The sequence below is a fragment of the Ictidomys tridecemlineatus genome, chromosome 9, assembly GCF_052094955.1.
Source record: "Ictidomys tridecemlineatus isolate mIctTri1 chromosome 9, mIctTri1.hap1, whole genome shotgun sequence".
Taxonomy (NCBI): domain Eukaryota; kingdom Metazoa; phylum Chordata; class Mammalia; order Rodentia; family Sciuridae; genus Ictidomys; species Ictidomys tridecemlineatus.
Window position 1 is genome coordinate 141,497,341 of NC_135485.1, and position 17,298 is coordinate 141,514,638.

The window sequence follows — 17,298 nt, forward strand, 5'->3', positions numbered from 1 at the left end:
GGCTTGAATATAGTTATAATTTTTTTAATGTATCCTCAATGTTCGGTTGCTACTCTGTGTTTTTATTTCCAAAAATTGAACTCAAGAGTCCATAGAATCCTAAAGCCATCCATCCTCTATTCACTGTGATTATCATGTTATTTTTTATATATATTACATTTTTATGGATACTTAACAAAGAACTGTAATCATTTAAATGATAGAAAATCTTTCATAATCCAACAACCTTTAATTTCATTAGTTTCTTAGGGTTTTTGATTGCTCTGTTTTGTTGTGCCTCTGCTGAATATTTTGTAGCATAGACCTGAAAAGATCTCTGGGCAAGTTGTTGCAATGCATCTGCTTGAAGCTATGACTGACTTGATTATTAAAGATGGTTTTACCAGATAGCCCTTCAGATGTACCTGCATTATGCATTGTGATTATAATTAGTTGAAGCCTGAGGGTAGCAGACCAAGAGGGACAAATCTGCACTCACCCAAAAGTATACCCTTTCAGAGCAATTATACCTCTTTTAATTCTCTGAAGGTGCAGGTTCTCTTAAACACACATCAGTCAAATCCTGATTCCTATCTCTTATTTTTAGTGGTAGCATTTTGTTCCTGCCTAAGATTCCTCTACAGTCCCCCATATCTTTAGCACATGTTGCTGTTTCAAAACTCCCATCCCCATGGGTCTTGCTTTTTACTACATAGTTTGTGATCCTGAGAAGGGAGGTGATACAAAAGCAGAGAGGGAGATTAGTCTGCTTTCTCCATAATGCCCATAGTCTCTGCCTATGCAGTGAGTGTTCCTTTTGAGTTCTTTACTCCAGAAACATTAATTGAATTTCTGGAAAAAAATCCTCAGGAGAATTTTGTTTGTTTGTTTGTTTTCTGTTCATTTTATAGTAAGAGAAAAAGTACACAGGAAATATTATCAAGGAGCACAGGGGACCCAGAAGCATGGGTCTTGTCACTGTCATTTGGTTGCTACTGCAAGCATTAGAAATCCTTCATGAATTTTTTGCCTCCTTTGTACAGCTATGTGTTCCAGATGTCTAGAACAGTTCTTATCAGGAGGTGCTTGATCAATATTTCTTGATCTTTCCCCTCCATCCCTACCTGATGATCTTTCAACATGATTTGAATTGTCACATATAATGAAAGTTAGGGAGATGTGAAATGTTATGATCAGCTTAGGAAATACAAGTGCATATTTTGTCATTTTATTTTTCAAGATGGTACATGAGGTACCCTAGAATTACCAGGACTTGTGTTAGATGAACATATTTTATGGTTTTCCAATATTGGAAAAATAAAGTTGCAGGAATTTGATATTTCTTGTATTTTTAGTTTGAACTTCAAAAATATTTTTTGTGAATGAAAATTAGATGTGTAATGGTGAAAAATCCTTTAGTGGTATTAGTATAAAATGTTCATGTGAGCTTATATTGGAGCAAAGTAAGTTTTGTGAATTGCTTTTTAAAATGACCATTTGAAGAGTATTGTTCTTAGAAGAATACATGTTATCTTTAGAACTAGCTATACTTAAATTCTATGAACATCTCTGAATACTGGAGTCTTTCAATAGGTTGAAAAACTTATATATTTAATATATTAAGTATCTGGCTCATTATATATTCATAATATAATCAGCTTTTAAAAAATCTTATTTCTCCATTTATAATTATTTGTAACTTTTTAAAGATATTTTAAATAGTAACTGTTTATTAAATGATCCCTTCAGGATTCTTATGAAATTTAGTTTCTTTTTAAATTATTTTTTATTCTCTATATAAGTAGAAAATATTTCCAGTGGCATTGTACTCTGAAAGTGTCGTAATGGGCACTAGATGAAAAATATGCAAAGATTAGAAATATTTCATTTAAGGAAGTGAGTGGGAAATTAATTTCTGTCTTTTCCTAATTCTTTCTTCCTGTTTTTGTTTGTTTGTTTGTTTGTTTCTACTGCAAACTTGCCTTTTCTTGCACCCAGGCTAATTGAATCCTCTTTGTAACCTGTGCCATGGCGGTATGTGTGTACTGAGAGGGGAGGCTAATATTTTGGCTCTCTCTGGATATGCTGAGGAGACAGGGTGAAATATTAAAAATAAGTTACTTTTTCTGAAAGCTATCCTAAAAATATTTTCCTCCTCTATCTTGGGAATTCTCTTTTTTCTCATTATCCCTTGTAAACAAAATTAAAATTTACAAAGAATAGTCTGCTAGGAAAAAAAAGACATGTTAAGCTGCAATTAAAAGGATGTAAGGAATAACCTAAAAGCACAATGCCAGAGCTGTGTGAGTGTGCTCTGGTGGGGAAGGACATTGGCTTACTCAGCAAACACTAGTTTATTCACTCAACGTACGCCTGTGCTAGGTAAGCTCTGGAGCCAGAGCTATGAAAAAGATAGATGAAGGATCCTCCTCCCATGGAAGAGATATGAATTAATTAAATAATTGAAATTACAAAATTCTACAAAGAAAATAAATAGGGAACTGTGATACAGTCTTTGTAGGCCGTTTTTGGAAGTCAGAGAAGGCCTTTCTAACTCAAGCAAGATAGAACAGAAAATAAAGAACTAACCAAAGACTGTACCAAGAAGAGGCCTTGAGAAAGGAAAGGATTTGGCATGTTTTATGCAGTATGCAGGAGTTGTTCCCAACTCAGATCAAATAGTGGACGAATGAAAATTGCATGGAAGCAGACACTAAGGTGCTGTGGGTTAACAGATATAAGACTCAGCAGGTTAAATACAGCATTCTATCTGTACTCTTTGACTTGAGGCACATACCGAGCTTTCAGGACATTGTTGTCTGATAGAACTTTCTCTGATGGAAATATACAATTGTGCACTGTCCATTTTGGTAGCTACTAGTCTCATGAAGCTTTGAGCATTTGAAATTAGGCTAATACACATGAGAAAGTGAATTTTTAAATTTAATTTGGCTTTTAAATGAATGAAATTAGGTTTAGCTAGTCTTATATGCTTATGGCTCTTGCATTGATCAGTGTAGTTCTAGACTTCCAATCTGATGAATCATCCATATAAACCCTTGAAGCACTGATTTTTCATTATCCTATGACAGTAAGATATTATTTAACACATTTTTTAAACAAAGATCCAACTGAGTTTAGCAATTTCTTATGCTGTACTGATAAAAGATGAAAATCTCTCTCCCTATGATCTGAATGAAAAGCTTAAAGGATTTGCTGAAATCCTCTAAAATGTATAAGAACATCATCACAAAATGCTGGTTAGGCTGTACTTTATTTGGGGAATAAATGGATGGGGAGTATGCCATTTACTTATTTGATAGGCAATACTGATTAGAATCAAAGGCAAAATTAAAAACTCAGAATTGTAATTAGAATGTTTGATGAGTGCATAATTTTGTTAGAGGAAGAAAAATATCCAGAGAATGTGCTTACCTAACTGCAATCTATTGACTTTTTTTTTCTGTGTTTCACAATCACCATCATCTTACAAAGTCATCATGAAATCAAAGATTAATAGAAATTAATGAGGATCAGGTTTTTTAAAGATTCACTATATATAAAGTTCTATAAATATTTTGTTTATTTAGCATAGTTTGTTCATTTTTTTAAAGAATGTAGAAAAGTCATTTACAAATGTTTATATAGTCAGTTTTAGTCTTATTCTGCCCAGCATGATTTTTTCAACTACATCTTTTATTATTAAGTAATGGAATCTTTTTTTCTAAAAATTTCACTATCAACTGGGAAGGGATTGCTAAATCTACATTTTTTATTCTTCCAAAGACTTTTTTAAAATATAAGTAAATTTATCATGTTTATTCTAGGAATCTTACACCTTTTATAATTGCTTTGGATTATCGGGTCATTCATTTTTATTCCTCAGCAACTGTTACTACAATATATTTTTAAACATTGTTTTCACAGAATTCAATTTATTAATACTTATTGAGTACTACATTTATGCAAGGAACCATGCCAAGTTCTTTAGTGATGTGAATAAAATAAAATGACCATATCAAAGGAGCTTAAAAACAAGATGTGGGGATACAGATATTAAATAACTGGGTAAAAGGGTATGCAATTATATCTTAAAAGCATTAAAACCAAATATGTCACAAAAGAAATATAGTTGGAGAAACTGAGAAGCAGTGTGAAGAATATAGCATATCTGTTAGGCAATAAAGAGTAGGTAACATTTCAAAAGAACTTGATTGGAGGCCAAAAGAGGGGGTGATGGAAGCATTTTAGATGCACCCACTGATCTGATGAGAGGCCAAAGGAGGCAAGAAAGTGAGAGCTGTATTTAGTAAATAAAATATACTTCAGTTTATGTGGTGTTTGGATACATGAGAGAAGTAAAGGAAAATAACATTAAAAACAGTATATTTTAGAGAGTCATGAATGGTTAAGTTGAGGAGTTTGGACTTAATGTGTTAAGCATTAATAGACTACTACATTTTTTTAGAATAACAACTACTTTCTGAATAATCTGAGAGAAATTTACTCCTTATTCATTTAGCTATCACTAATTTGGTGTATTCATATATAAACATAGGAAAGTTATGTCTGATTCATGATATAATTAATTATGTCCACAGTCTTTCCCATTTCCATCCTCCCTCCTGTCCCCCCAACTCTGCCCTGTCCAATCTGGCATACCTCCTCACTCCCACCTATTGTGAATCAGCATCCTCATATCAGAGAGAACATTTGGCCTTTGGTTTTTGGGGATTGGCTTATTTCACTTAGCATGATAGTCTCTAGTTCCATCCATTACTGGCAAATGCCATAATTTCATTCCTCTTTATGGCTGAGTAATATTCCATTGTATGTGTATAACACATTTTCTTTATCCATTCATCTGTTGAGGGTACCTAGGTTGGTTCTATAGATTAGTTATTTTAAATTGAGCTGCTATAAACATTGATGTGGCTGCATCACTGTAGTATGCTGATTTTAGGTCATTTGGGTATATACCAAGGAGAGGGATAACTGGGTCAAATGGTGGTTCCATTTCCAGTTTTTTTTTTTTTTTTGAGGAATCTCCATTCTGCTTCCCATAGTTGTTGCACCAATTTGCAGTTCCTCCAGCAATGTATAAATGTACTTTTTTCTTCACATCTTCACTGACATTTATTGTTATTGTATTCTTAATAATTGCCATTCTGACTAGAGTGAGATGAAATTTCAGTGTAGTTTTAATTTGCATTTCTCTTGCTAAAGATGTTGAACATTTTTTCATATATTTGTTAAATGACCATATTTATTCTGTGACATGTCTGTTCAATTCCTTAACCCATTTATTGATTGGGTTTTTTTATTTTGGGTGTTAAGTTCTTTGAGTTCTTTATATATCCTGGAGATTAATGCTATATCTGAGGTGAGGGTGGTAAAGATTTTCTCCCATTCTATAGGCTCTCTCTTCACATCTTAATTGTTTTCTTTGCTGTGAAGGAGCTTTTTAATTTGATACCATCCCATTTATTGATTCTTGATTTTACTTCTTGTGCTTTAGGAATCTTGTTGAGGATTTCAGTTCCTAAGCAGACATGATGGAGAGTTGAACTTACTTTTTCTTCTAGTAGGTACAGGGTCTCTGGTCTAATGCTTAGGTTCTTGATCCATTTTGAGTTGTGTGCAGAGTGAGAGATAGAGCTCTCGTTTCATGTGGTTACATATGGATATCCAGTTTTCCCAGAACTGTTTGTTGAAGAGGCTATATTTTCTTCAGTGTATGCTTATGGTGCCTTTGTGCAGTTTGAAATAACTGCCTCTGTGTCCTCTATTCTGTACCATTGATCTTCATGTCTGTTTTGGTGCCAATACCATGCTGTTTTTGTTACTACAGCTCTTTAGTGTAATTTAAGGTCTGGTATTGTGATGCCTCCTGCTTCACTTTTCTCACTGAGGTTTGCTTTGACTATTCTGAGTCTCTTATTTTTCCAAATGAATTTCATGACTGCCTTTTCTATTTCTATGGAGAATGTCATCAGAATCTTAATAGGAATTGCATTAAATCTGTACAGTACTTTTGGTAGTATGGTCATTTTAACATTATTAATTCTGTCTATTTAAGAACATGGAAGATCTTTCCATCTTCTAAGGTCTTCTTCAGTTTTATTCTTTAGAATTATGTAGTTTTCATCGTTAGATTGAAAAATTTTTGTTAGATTGATTCCTCCCACCCCTTTTTGAGGCTATTGTGAATAGGATAGTTTTCCTAATTTCTCTTACAGTGGATTCATCATCAATGCATAGGAATACAATTGAATTATGGGTGTTGATTTTATATCCATCTACTTTGCTGAATTTATGAGTTCTAGAAGTTTTCTGGGCCTTCCAAATATAGAGTCATGTCCTCAGCAAATAGTGGTAGTTTGAGCTCTTCTTTTCCTATTTGTATCCCCTTAATTTCTTTCTTCTGTCTAATTGCTCTAGCTAGAGTTCCCAGAACTATGTAGAATAGAAGTGGTGAAAAAGAACATCCCTGTCTTGTTTCAGTTTTTAGTGGGAATGCTTTCAACTTTTCTCCATGTATAATGATGTTGGCCTTGGGTTTAGCATATATACCTTTTATAATATTGAGTATGTTTTCCCAGTGTTTTGCACATGAATGAGTACTGTATTTTGTCAAGTGCTTTTTCTTTAAGTCTGTTATTATGATGAATTACATTATTGATTTCTATACGTTGAATCAGCTTTGCATCCTTGGGTTGAATCCCACTTGATCATGGCGAAATATCTTTTAAAATATGTTTTTCTATGAAATTAGCCAGAATTTTATTAAGAATTTTTGCTTCTATGTTCATCAGGAATAATGGTCTAAAATTTTCTTTCCTTGATGTGTCTTTGTATGGTTTTAGTATCTGGATGATACTAGCCTCATAGAATGAATTTGAAAGGGTGTCTTTCTTTCCTATATCATGGAATAATTTGAGGAGAATTGGTGTATGTTTTCCTTTGAAGATCTGGTAGAACTCGGCTGAGAATTTGTCTAGGCCTGGGCTTTTCTTTATTGGTAGGCTTTTGATGGCATCTTCAATTTCATTGCTTGAAATTGATCTGTTTAAATTTTCTATGTCCTCCTGATTCAAATTTGGATAGGTCACATGCTTCTGGAAATTTGTTGAATTTATACTCTAATAGAAAATTAGATTTTCTATTAGAGTATAAATTTTCAAAATAGTTTCTGATTATTATCTGTATTTCATTAGTGTCCATAATGATATACACTTTTTCATTGTGAATTTTAGTAATTTGAGTTTTGTCTCTTTTTCTCATCATTAGCTTGGCTAAGGGTTTATCAGTTTTGTTTATTTTTTTCAAAGAATCAACTTTTTACCAGGTTTTTGATTTTTTTTTGTTTCAATTTCATTGGTTTCAGCTCTGATTTTAATTATTTCCTGTCTTCTGCTCTTGGTGTCAATTTGTTGTTCTTTTTCTAGGGCTTTGAAATGTAATGTTAGGTTATTTATTTGGTGACTTTATATTCTTTGAATGAATGAGCTCATGTATTGCCTTCATTGTGTCCAAGAGATTTGATATGTACTATCACTATTCTCATTTACCTCTATGTGTTTTTAATTTCATCCCTGATTTCTTCTGCTATCCAATCGTCATGCAGTAGCTTATTATTAAGTGTCCAGGTGTTAGAGTAGCTTCTATTTTTAATTTTATCATTGATTTCTAATTTTATTCCATTATGATCTACTAGAATATAAGGTATTATCTCAGTTTTTTGTTTTTTGGGTTTTTTGGTTTTTTTTTTTGTATTTGCTAAGAGTTGCTTAGTGGCCTAAGATATGGTCTGTTTTAGAGAAGTTATCTGTGTGTTGCTGAGAAGACAGTTATTCAGTCATCGATGGGTGAAATATTCTATATATGTCTGTTTAGTCTAAATTCTTCATTGCTTTTTTTTAGTTCTGTAGCTTCTTTATTTAGTTTTTGTTTGCAGGGTCTGTCCAGTGGTGACAGAAGTGTATTGAAATCACCCAGTATTATTGTATTGTGATATATTTGATCATTGGAGTTGAGAAGGGTTTGTTTGATGCTCTATTGTGTGGGGCATAAATATTTTATTATTGTTATGTCTTGTTAAGATATGATTCCCTTAAGCAATTTTGAAATGTCCTTCTTTGTCACTTCTGATTAACTTGGGCTTGAAGTTTACTTTATTTGATATGAAGATGGAAACCTCTGCCTATTTACAAGATGCATGTGAATGATATGCTTTTTCCCATCCTTTTACTGTCAGTCTGTGGATTGTTGGGTCTTTTTTTTTTTTTTTCCAATCCAATCTGCTGGTCTTTTCTTTCGATTGTTGAATTTAGTCCATTTACATTCAGTGTTATTATTGAGATATGATTTATATTCCCTGTCATTTTGGTTTATAATTTGAATTAGTTTCTCCTCTGACTGTTCTTCTAATGTAGTCTAATGTAGTTTCCTCCTTTTCTCTTTTATTTTTCATTTCTTCTTCATGAGATATTTTATTGAGTATGTTTGGTAGACCAGGCTTTCTAGTGAATTCTTTAACTTTTGTTGATAATGGAAGGTATTTATTTTATCATCAATTATGAAGTTTAATTTACCTGGTATAGTATTCTTGGCTGGCATCCATTTTCTTTCAGAGCTTGTATATATTATTCCAAGACCTCTTAGTTTAGGGTTTTCTTTTTTTGGCAGGGGATACCAAGGATTGAACTTGGGTCACTCAACCACTGAGCCACATCCCCATCCTTATTTTGTATTTTATTTAGAGACAGGGTCTCACTGAGTTGCTTAGCATGTCACTTTTGCTGAGGCTGGCTTTGAACTGGGGATCCTCCTGCCTCAGCTTCCTGAGCCACTGTGATTTCAGGCTTGTGCCACTGTGCCTGGCTCAGACCTCCTAGGTTTGAGGATCTGGGTTGAAAAATCAGCTGAGATCTGGATTGGTTTCCCTCTAAATTCAACTTGACATTTTTTTTTCTCTGCAACTTTAATATTTTATCCTTATTCAGTATGTTAAGCATTTTCATAATAATGTGTCTTGAAGTGGAACTGTTGTAATTTTGTATATTTGGGGTCCTGTAAGTCTACGGTATCTGATTTTCCATTTCATTCTTTAGGTTTAGGAAATTTTTTTATATTGTTTCATTGAAAAGCATTCTTTTGGTTTATGTCTCTGAGCCTTCATCTATTCCAATAAATCTTAGATTTGATCTTTAAAGGTTATTCTGTATTTCTTGGAAGTTCTGTTCATGGTCTCTTAACAACTTTTCTCCATGGTCAACTTGATTTTCAAGATTAGATGTTTTGTCTTCATTGCCGGAAACTTTGTGTTCCAAGTGATCTAGTCTGTTAGTGAAGCTTTCTATACAGTTTTTAATTCTTTTTGTTGATTCCCTCATTTTGAGGATTTCTACTTGAGGTTTTCAGAATTTCTATCTCTATTTGAAGTGATCTCTCACTTCCTGTGTTTTCTCTCTGCTATATTCCGTACATTGTCTTTTACTTTGCCGAACAGTCTAACTATGTACATTCTAAACTCTTTCTCTGACATTTCTTCCACTGTGGTAGTGATAGATTCTATTATTGAAAAATCTTAGTTTGTTTGGGGTGATTTGTTTCCTTGTTTTTTCATGTTGTTTGTGTATTTCTCATTTGACAGTATGGATGTGAGGCAGAAGAGTTTGTCCCCCATAGACTTATAGTGTCCCTGAAGGTTTCCAGTACCTCACTGTTTAGGGGGAAACAAATAATAACAATAACCAATACAAGCAATATGCTGCATTAAACTAAATAATTCCTGCTGTGAATTTTTTTTGTGACAATATTGTCACAATAAACAAATGATTTGATTAGTTATTCCCTACAATAAAAATAGTGAATTTGCAAAGGTGGACAGGGAGAGAACAGAATTGATGCAGGATGTGATGATTATGAGGGAGGAGAGAGCATAGAGTAAAATATTAAAGGAAGAGTGGAAGAACACTAGAGATTGCCTATTAGAAGAAGAAAAGAGAGAAAAAGATTCAAGGGAAACAGTGAGAGGAAAAAAATATATATATAAATTAAAAATTTTAAAAATTAAAAATAAAAGAATACAAAATAAAATGAAATATACTAATCAAAATTCCTAGTACTCAAAAAAACTGATCCATGAAAACTAACTGGTTTCAAAAATGCTAGAAATGAGAAAAGAAAAAATGAAATAAATATAAATATGTGTAAATGTCCATGAACAATAAGGTCACAGAGAAAAGGAAACAGGAAAGAAAAAAAAAAGATCTCCAAGAAAAGTTAAAGAATTGTTTCCCTTGGAGTTCAAAGGATGCTCAGCTTTTCTTCTCAGTAGTTGGTGGGGATGTTTGGAGTGTGATGCTTGCTCCACCATCAGGGTCATCTTGCTAGTGTGGGAAAGGTAATCCTCTAGGCAGAACTCCTGGAGGGGAGGTGGTTTAGGCTTAGGCATGCCCCAGGCTCTTTGCTGGATGCCACTTGATCTGGAGATTATAAATCAGTGCACCTCCAGGACCCAGCAATTGCCAGTCCATGCTGGAAGACCACCCACAGGATCTCCCTTGGGTTCCACTTGTGTGGTGGAGGAGCCAATTCTTAGTCCTCTACCTTACCTGCAGACCCCATGTTTCCTGGTCTCATGGTAAGTCTTGATAACCTAGGATAAATCACCTTCTGAGATTACATAAGCTACTGGATGCATTTATACTCATGTGGTGTCGCTTAACAAAGGGGGCACATTTTCAGAAATGCATTCTTATTATACAAACGTCATACAAAGTATTATGCAGACCTACACACTATGATGTCAGTAGGTGGTATTAACTTATAGAACCCCCATTATTATGCAGTCTGTTGTTGACTAAATGTTATGCAGCAAGTGATGGCATTCTTTAACTCTTTAAGCTTACATTTTTATTTTATCCAGTTCTTATTTGTTTCTCCTGGAACCATGTGAACATGTCATTTTGAAGATTTTTTCATTTTGTGAGCTAATTCTTCCCATGTGGATTGAATACTTATAATTATGTACTTTGGGTTAGCCATTACATTTGGGGTTTTGTTTTTTTCATATTCAGAAAAGAAAAATTAAAGAGCTAAGTTTTGTTAAGAGCCTGCCATGTATTAGGAATTACATTAAATACTTTCTATATAACTATTATTTATTTTTTTAATTTACACATTTTAAGCATACTTTCAAGTACAGAAATAAACACCTGTTTACCCACTACCTGATTGTGTCATTTCTTAATTTTTTGCCATAATTATTGTCTTGTATTGTTTTTGTTAAGAAAAAAAGTATTATAGAAATGATTGAATCGCTCTGTGTACCCTTTTCCTTGCTTATTTCTTTTTGTCCTCTGCCAGTGATAGTCACTGTCCTGAATTTACTGCTTTTCAATACTCCACATACTTTAATACTTTTAATATGTATGATCAAGTCTGAATAGCTTTATGTTACCATTTGTCACATTTTTAAACCCTAACATAATTGACAGTATTGTATTACACATATCCTTCTGCAGAACTGCTTTTGCTATTTGGTACATATATTACCAATATGTACACTATTGCTGCTGTCTATTACATTCAATTAAACTATTTTGACTAAATCTATTATCTGTTATCTTTTTGAGAAAATTTAGATCTTGTCCAATTCTTTAATTTTTACCATATTGTTTAAATACATTATTAGACATGTCTCCAAATGTACATCTAAGAGAGGTTTTTTGGGGGAAAATATACTCAACAGTTTTAAAAAAATAAATAACCAGTAGAAAATGAGCAATAGAGAGCAAGAAGATAGGAGTTTTCTACCATCATATCCCTTCAGTCCATACATTTTCACAACCATCCACAAATAAAGAGTACCTTTTTAGGAATCCAAGGGTCTAGCAGCTAAGTTCTAGCATTCTGTTGGAGGGGCAAAAACCAAAACAAAACAATTTAGAGAATCGGTGCATTGAAGAGACTAAGCAATGTCACTTTATCCACATTACCTCTCCCCCAAAGTAGCACTGCTTAGTAACAAGAGAGACCCCCTTGGCCTGAAGGTCTTCATGTGGGCATAGTAAGGGAGCTGTGGCTTCCCAGCTGTGCCAGGTATTCCCAAGAGGCACACTTTTTTCTTGAACCACTCAGAATATCGAGGGTATCAGCATAGCTGAATGTCTAGGAGAGGTTAGAAACACAGAGGATAGGCCAGGACTCATAGCAACTTAACAAAGTGCTGTGTATTCTACTTAGTGCTCTGCAGACTCTACCAGTGTGACTGCTCACAAAACTCTTAGGACCCCTCACCTACACATCCCACCACCACTGGCTGGACCACAGGTCACTCCAGTGAGTGCTTCATGTGCCTCATTCTTCCCCTGCCCTGTGACTGGCTCCCCATATTTGCACTGCCCTCCCCCATTCAGGGTGGGCATGAGCATTTGTAGATGGCTTCTAATCACATAAGATCATCTGGCTGAATTCTTCAGGAGAGAAAACACAACAAACTTGAGCATTTCAGTGTACCACTCTTAGGGGGAAAAATGGAATAAGGCACAAAACTTTAAAAATAATGTCTGAAAACTTAACAGATCTTGAGAGAGAGATTTAGATATTGAAGTATATAACGATCAATGGTCTCACTACATATTCAACCCAAAGATGACTTTACCAAGATGTTATAATCAAATTGTGAAAAATCAAGAGGTAGGGCTGGGAATATAGCTCAGTTGGTAGAGTGCTTGCCTCGTGCACAAGGCCCTGGGTTCAGTCTTCGGCACCACACACACACACACATGCACACACACAAAATCAAAGATAGAATGTTGAAAGAAACAATAGAAAGACTCATCACATACAAGGTAATTTCCAGAAAACTGTTAGTGGACTTCTTAGCAGAAAATTTACAGGCCATGAAAGAATGGGATAATGTATTTAAAGTATGGTGGCGGGGATGGATTGTCAACTATGAATACTTTGCCTGACAAAACTATCCATTAAAAACAAGAGATAAATACTTTTCTAGATAAACAAAAGTGAGGGGGTTCATCATAGAGAATTCTTTAAGTTGTGTGTTGAAATATGAAAATATCAACTAAAAGTTAAATTTGGGTCAAATTAAGAATACTCTAATGCTATAATGATAGTGTATAAATCACTTTCCGTGGTTGTATAAAGGTTAAAAGACAAATTTTTAAAGTAGCTATATCTATTTGCTAAAGGATACTCATGAAAAAAGTAAATTGTGAGATTTAAAAACTTAAACTGTGAGAAATCAAGGTATAAAAGCACAAATTTTTTACGCAATTGAAGATAATTTATTACAGGCTTAAAGTAGACTATTGTAATTATGGGATATTTTATGTAAGGCCATGGTAACTAACTACAAAGCAAAATCCTGTAGTAGATACACAGAAGAAGTGAAGAAAATTAAAGCAAACTGTTATAGTAAAATTATTAAACCACCATGGAAGAAAGCAAGAGAAGATGAGAAGAACATGAGAACAACAAAACACCGATAAAACAATAAAATGGCATTAGTAAGTATTGGCAGCAATTAATTAAAATATAGAAGAACTAAATTTCCAATTAAAAGACACAAAGTGACTGAATTTAAAATAAACTGCAACTATGTGCTGCATATAAGAGATTGATTTTAACTTTAAAGAACACACATAGGATGGAAATGAAGGATTAGGAAGAGATACTCCATGAAGGTGCAAACAAGACAGGCAGAGAGCGAGATGTGAGCACTCACAGGGGGAGCTACAGTGAGGCACACAGACTAAGTAAAATTTGTCAGAGACAAGATAGAAGTCAAGTCATTAAGAGAATACAGCAATTGTAAATATACATATACTCAAAATTGAAGCACCTACATATATAAGGCAGTATTATTATATCTGAAGGGAGAAGTAAATAGCAATACAATAATAATAGGGGACTTCACTTTCAACAGTGGATAGATCATTCAGACAGAAAGTCTACAGGAACATTGCACATGAACTGTGCAAAGGGCCTAACATATGGAACATTCCAACAGGAACAGCACATTTTTCTCAAGCCTACTTGGAATATTCTTAAGGATAGATCATTTTGCCACTTTTAGTCAACATAGTAGTGGAAGTCATAGCAAAAGTCGGCAAGAAAGTTGTATCAGTCGGGCAAGAAAAAGAAATTAAAACAATCTTATTTACAATAGAATCAAAAAGAATAAACTACTTCAGAAAAATTAGCCAAGGAAGTAAAAAATCACTGAGAAATTGAAAACTAAGGCAGTGATGAAAGCAAAGAAGACCAAAATAAATAGTAAAACACCGTGTGTTCATGGATTGGAAGATTTAGTATGTGCAAGTGTCCATACTACCCAGAGCAGTATAGAGTCCAGGCAATCTATATCAAAATCTCATGGGCATTTTTACAGAAGTAGAAAAAGAATCCTGAAAATTGTATGGGACCACCAAAGACCCTAAACTGCTAACCAATTCTTGAGGAAGAACAAGGCTGGGGGCATTTCACTTCCTAATTTCAAGCTACATTCAGAACTATATTACTATATTTATCAGACAGTATGAAAAAAGACACACAAACCAGTCGTGCAGAATAGAGAACACAGAAGTCAACTCACACGTTGGCAACTAATCTTCAACAAAGGTGTCAAGAATGTACAACGAGGAAAGAATTATCTTTAATAAATGGTGCTGGGAAATCTAGATATCCAAATGCAAAAGAATGAAAGTAGACTTTTGTGCCATACCCCCCCAAAAAAATCAACTCAAAATGGATTAAATACTTAAATCTAGGACCTGAAACCATAAGATTACTACATGAAAACAGAAGAACTCCTTGACATTGGTCTTGGCAATGATTTTTTGTCATATGTATGGAGAGAGTGAGTTCTTCAATATCCAGTCTTAAGAAAGAAGGAAATTTTGCCATCTGTGACACAGATGTAACTTGGAGACATTATGGTACATGAAATAAACCAAATACTTTATGATAGTACTTAGATGTAGAATTTTTAAACATCAAACTTATAAAAACAAAGAGTAAAATTGTGGCAGCAAACAAGATTTTGTTCAGGTGGTGTAAACTATCAGTTATAACAAAAATAAGTTCCAGAGATCTGATATACAGCATGGTAAATGTAGTTAAGAATAATGTAGTATAGCTGGCTGTGGTAGCACACACCTGTAATCCGAGCAACTAGAGAGGCTGAGGCAGGAGGATTACAAGTTTGAGGCCAATCTCAGCAACTTAGCAAGGCCCTCAACAATTTGGTGAAATCCTAACTCAAAAAATAAAAATAAAAAGGGCTTAGGGTGTGATGTGCTCAGTGATAAAGCTCCTGGTACAAAAAAAAAAAATGTGTCATATACTTGAAGTTTGCTAACAAGGTAAATCTCAGGGCTTCTCAACACAAAACAAAACACAAGGGTAGCTACATGAAGAAATGGATGTGTTAACTACCTTGATTGTGGCAGTCACCTAACCATGTATATGTGTGTATCAGATATCACATGTACACCTTAGAGACACAGTTTTCTTTTGTCAGTTATACCTCAGCATAGCCTAAGTAAATGGCTAAAGACATGAAAATGGATAATGTTTTCACTGAAAAAAGAGATACAGTATCTCATAAGCACAGGAGAAGGTGTTCATTATCATCATTTTTGTGTTGCTGAACAAATCACCATAAACACAGACAATTAAAACAACACAATTTCTTATGTTACAGTTCTGGAGGTCAGAATTCTGAAATGGGTTCACTAAACTGAAAGTGTACACAAGGCTGTGCTCTGTCTGAAGTCTCGTATCTTCACGTCTCTGTGGGTTTCTTCTTCATGTAGCAGAGTGTGTAGAAAACAAGATTTTGATTCTAATCCCAACTGCCTCCTTCTTTATAAAGACCTTATGATGACATTGGTTATCCATCTGGATAATCTAGAATTTTCTTCCATGTTTGAATTCTTAATCACATTTGCCAAATTCCTTTTGCCATATGCCATAGCAAATTCACAGGTTCAGAGTTTAGGATGTAAACATTTTTGGTGGTCATTGTTCAGCCTACCACAATTAAATTAAATCACTAGATTTAAAACAAAACATGGTGAAATGTCACTGTGTACCTTCCAGGATGGTTACAATAAAATATAGTGACAACACCATATGTTGACGAGTATGTGAAAAAAATGGATCAATCATTGCTGTGATTTGGTTGTGGTTGTTCCCCAGGGATCATTGTTAGAGGCATGGTGTTCAGGGTGGTGGTGTTCAGAGGTTGGAACTAGTGGGAGGCCGATAGGTCATTAGGGGAGCTGCTCTCAGAAGGGTTAATGCTAATCTCAAAGTGAGTGAGTTGTTCTCATGAGAGCAAGTTGTTAAGCATCCCTTTCTGGCCTTTGGTCTTGCTGGGTGATCCCTCCCATTTCCATACTTTTCACCATGATGCCATGTGCCTTGTGGTGGAGCCAGGAAAGGTCCTTTCCAGAATAGAGCATGCTCTGGGTCCAGAAGAGTGAGCTAAGTAAACCTCTTTACTATATTACACAGCCTCAGATATTTTGTTATAGCAACATAAAATGTATTAGTAATACTCATGAATTGTTGGTGGGAATATAAAATGTTATGGCTACTCTGGGAAACAGTTTGGTAGTTTTTTTTAAAACCGGAAAATATATCATTCATATATATATATATGAATGATATATCCCCAAACAGAGAACAACCAAGATACCCTTCTGGGGGGAAGGGTTAAATGAAGTATAGTACATGCTTACAATATAATATTATTCAGCAATAAAAATGAATTAATTATTGACACAGGCAACAAATGTCTAGGATAGTGTACTGAGTGGTGGGGGGAAGCTAATCCCAGGAGATTAGATATTGTTTGATTCCATTTATGTACACTGTAAAACTGACAAATATAAATGGAGTCCAGACCGGTGGTTGCCAATGTTCAGTAGCAGTGAGGGTGAGAGATAAGTGGGTATGGCTAAATTGGCTGCCTGAGGGACCCTTGGGTTATGGAACTATTCTGTATCTTGAGAGCATCAGTATCTTGGTGGTGACATTGTACTACAGGTAGTCCCCAACCTACCATGGTTTGCTTTTAGATATTTTTTTACTATGGTATGGTGAAAAGCAATGCATATTCAATAGAAAAACTATACTTTGAATTTTCATCTTTTGGGGCGGGGTAGCAGTATGTGGTGTAGCACTCTTTTGTCATGGTGGGTAGCAGCAGTGAGTCACAGCTCCCAGTCAGCCACATGATCAGAAGGGTGCACAACCTGTGCTTTTCTGTGTACTGTGTTG

At 34.5% G+C, this 17,298-nt stretch overlaps 1 protein-coding gene across 3 annotated transcripts in view; it reads left to right on the top strand.

Moving 5' to 3' along the window:
• Sclt1 (sodium channel and clathrin linker 1) overlaps positions 1–17,298 on the top strand; it is a 172,694-nt gene that overhangs the window by 10,946 nt on the left and 144,450 nt on the right. The window lies entirely within an intron of this gene.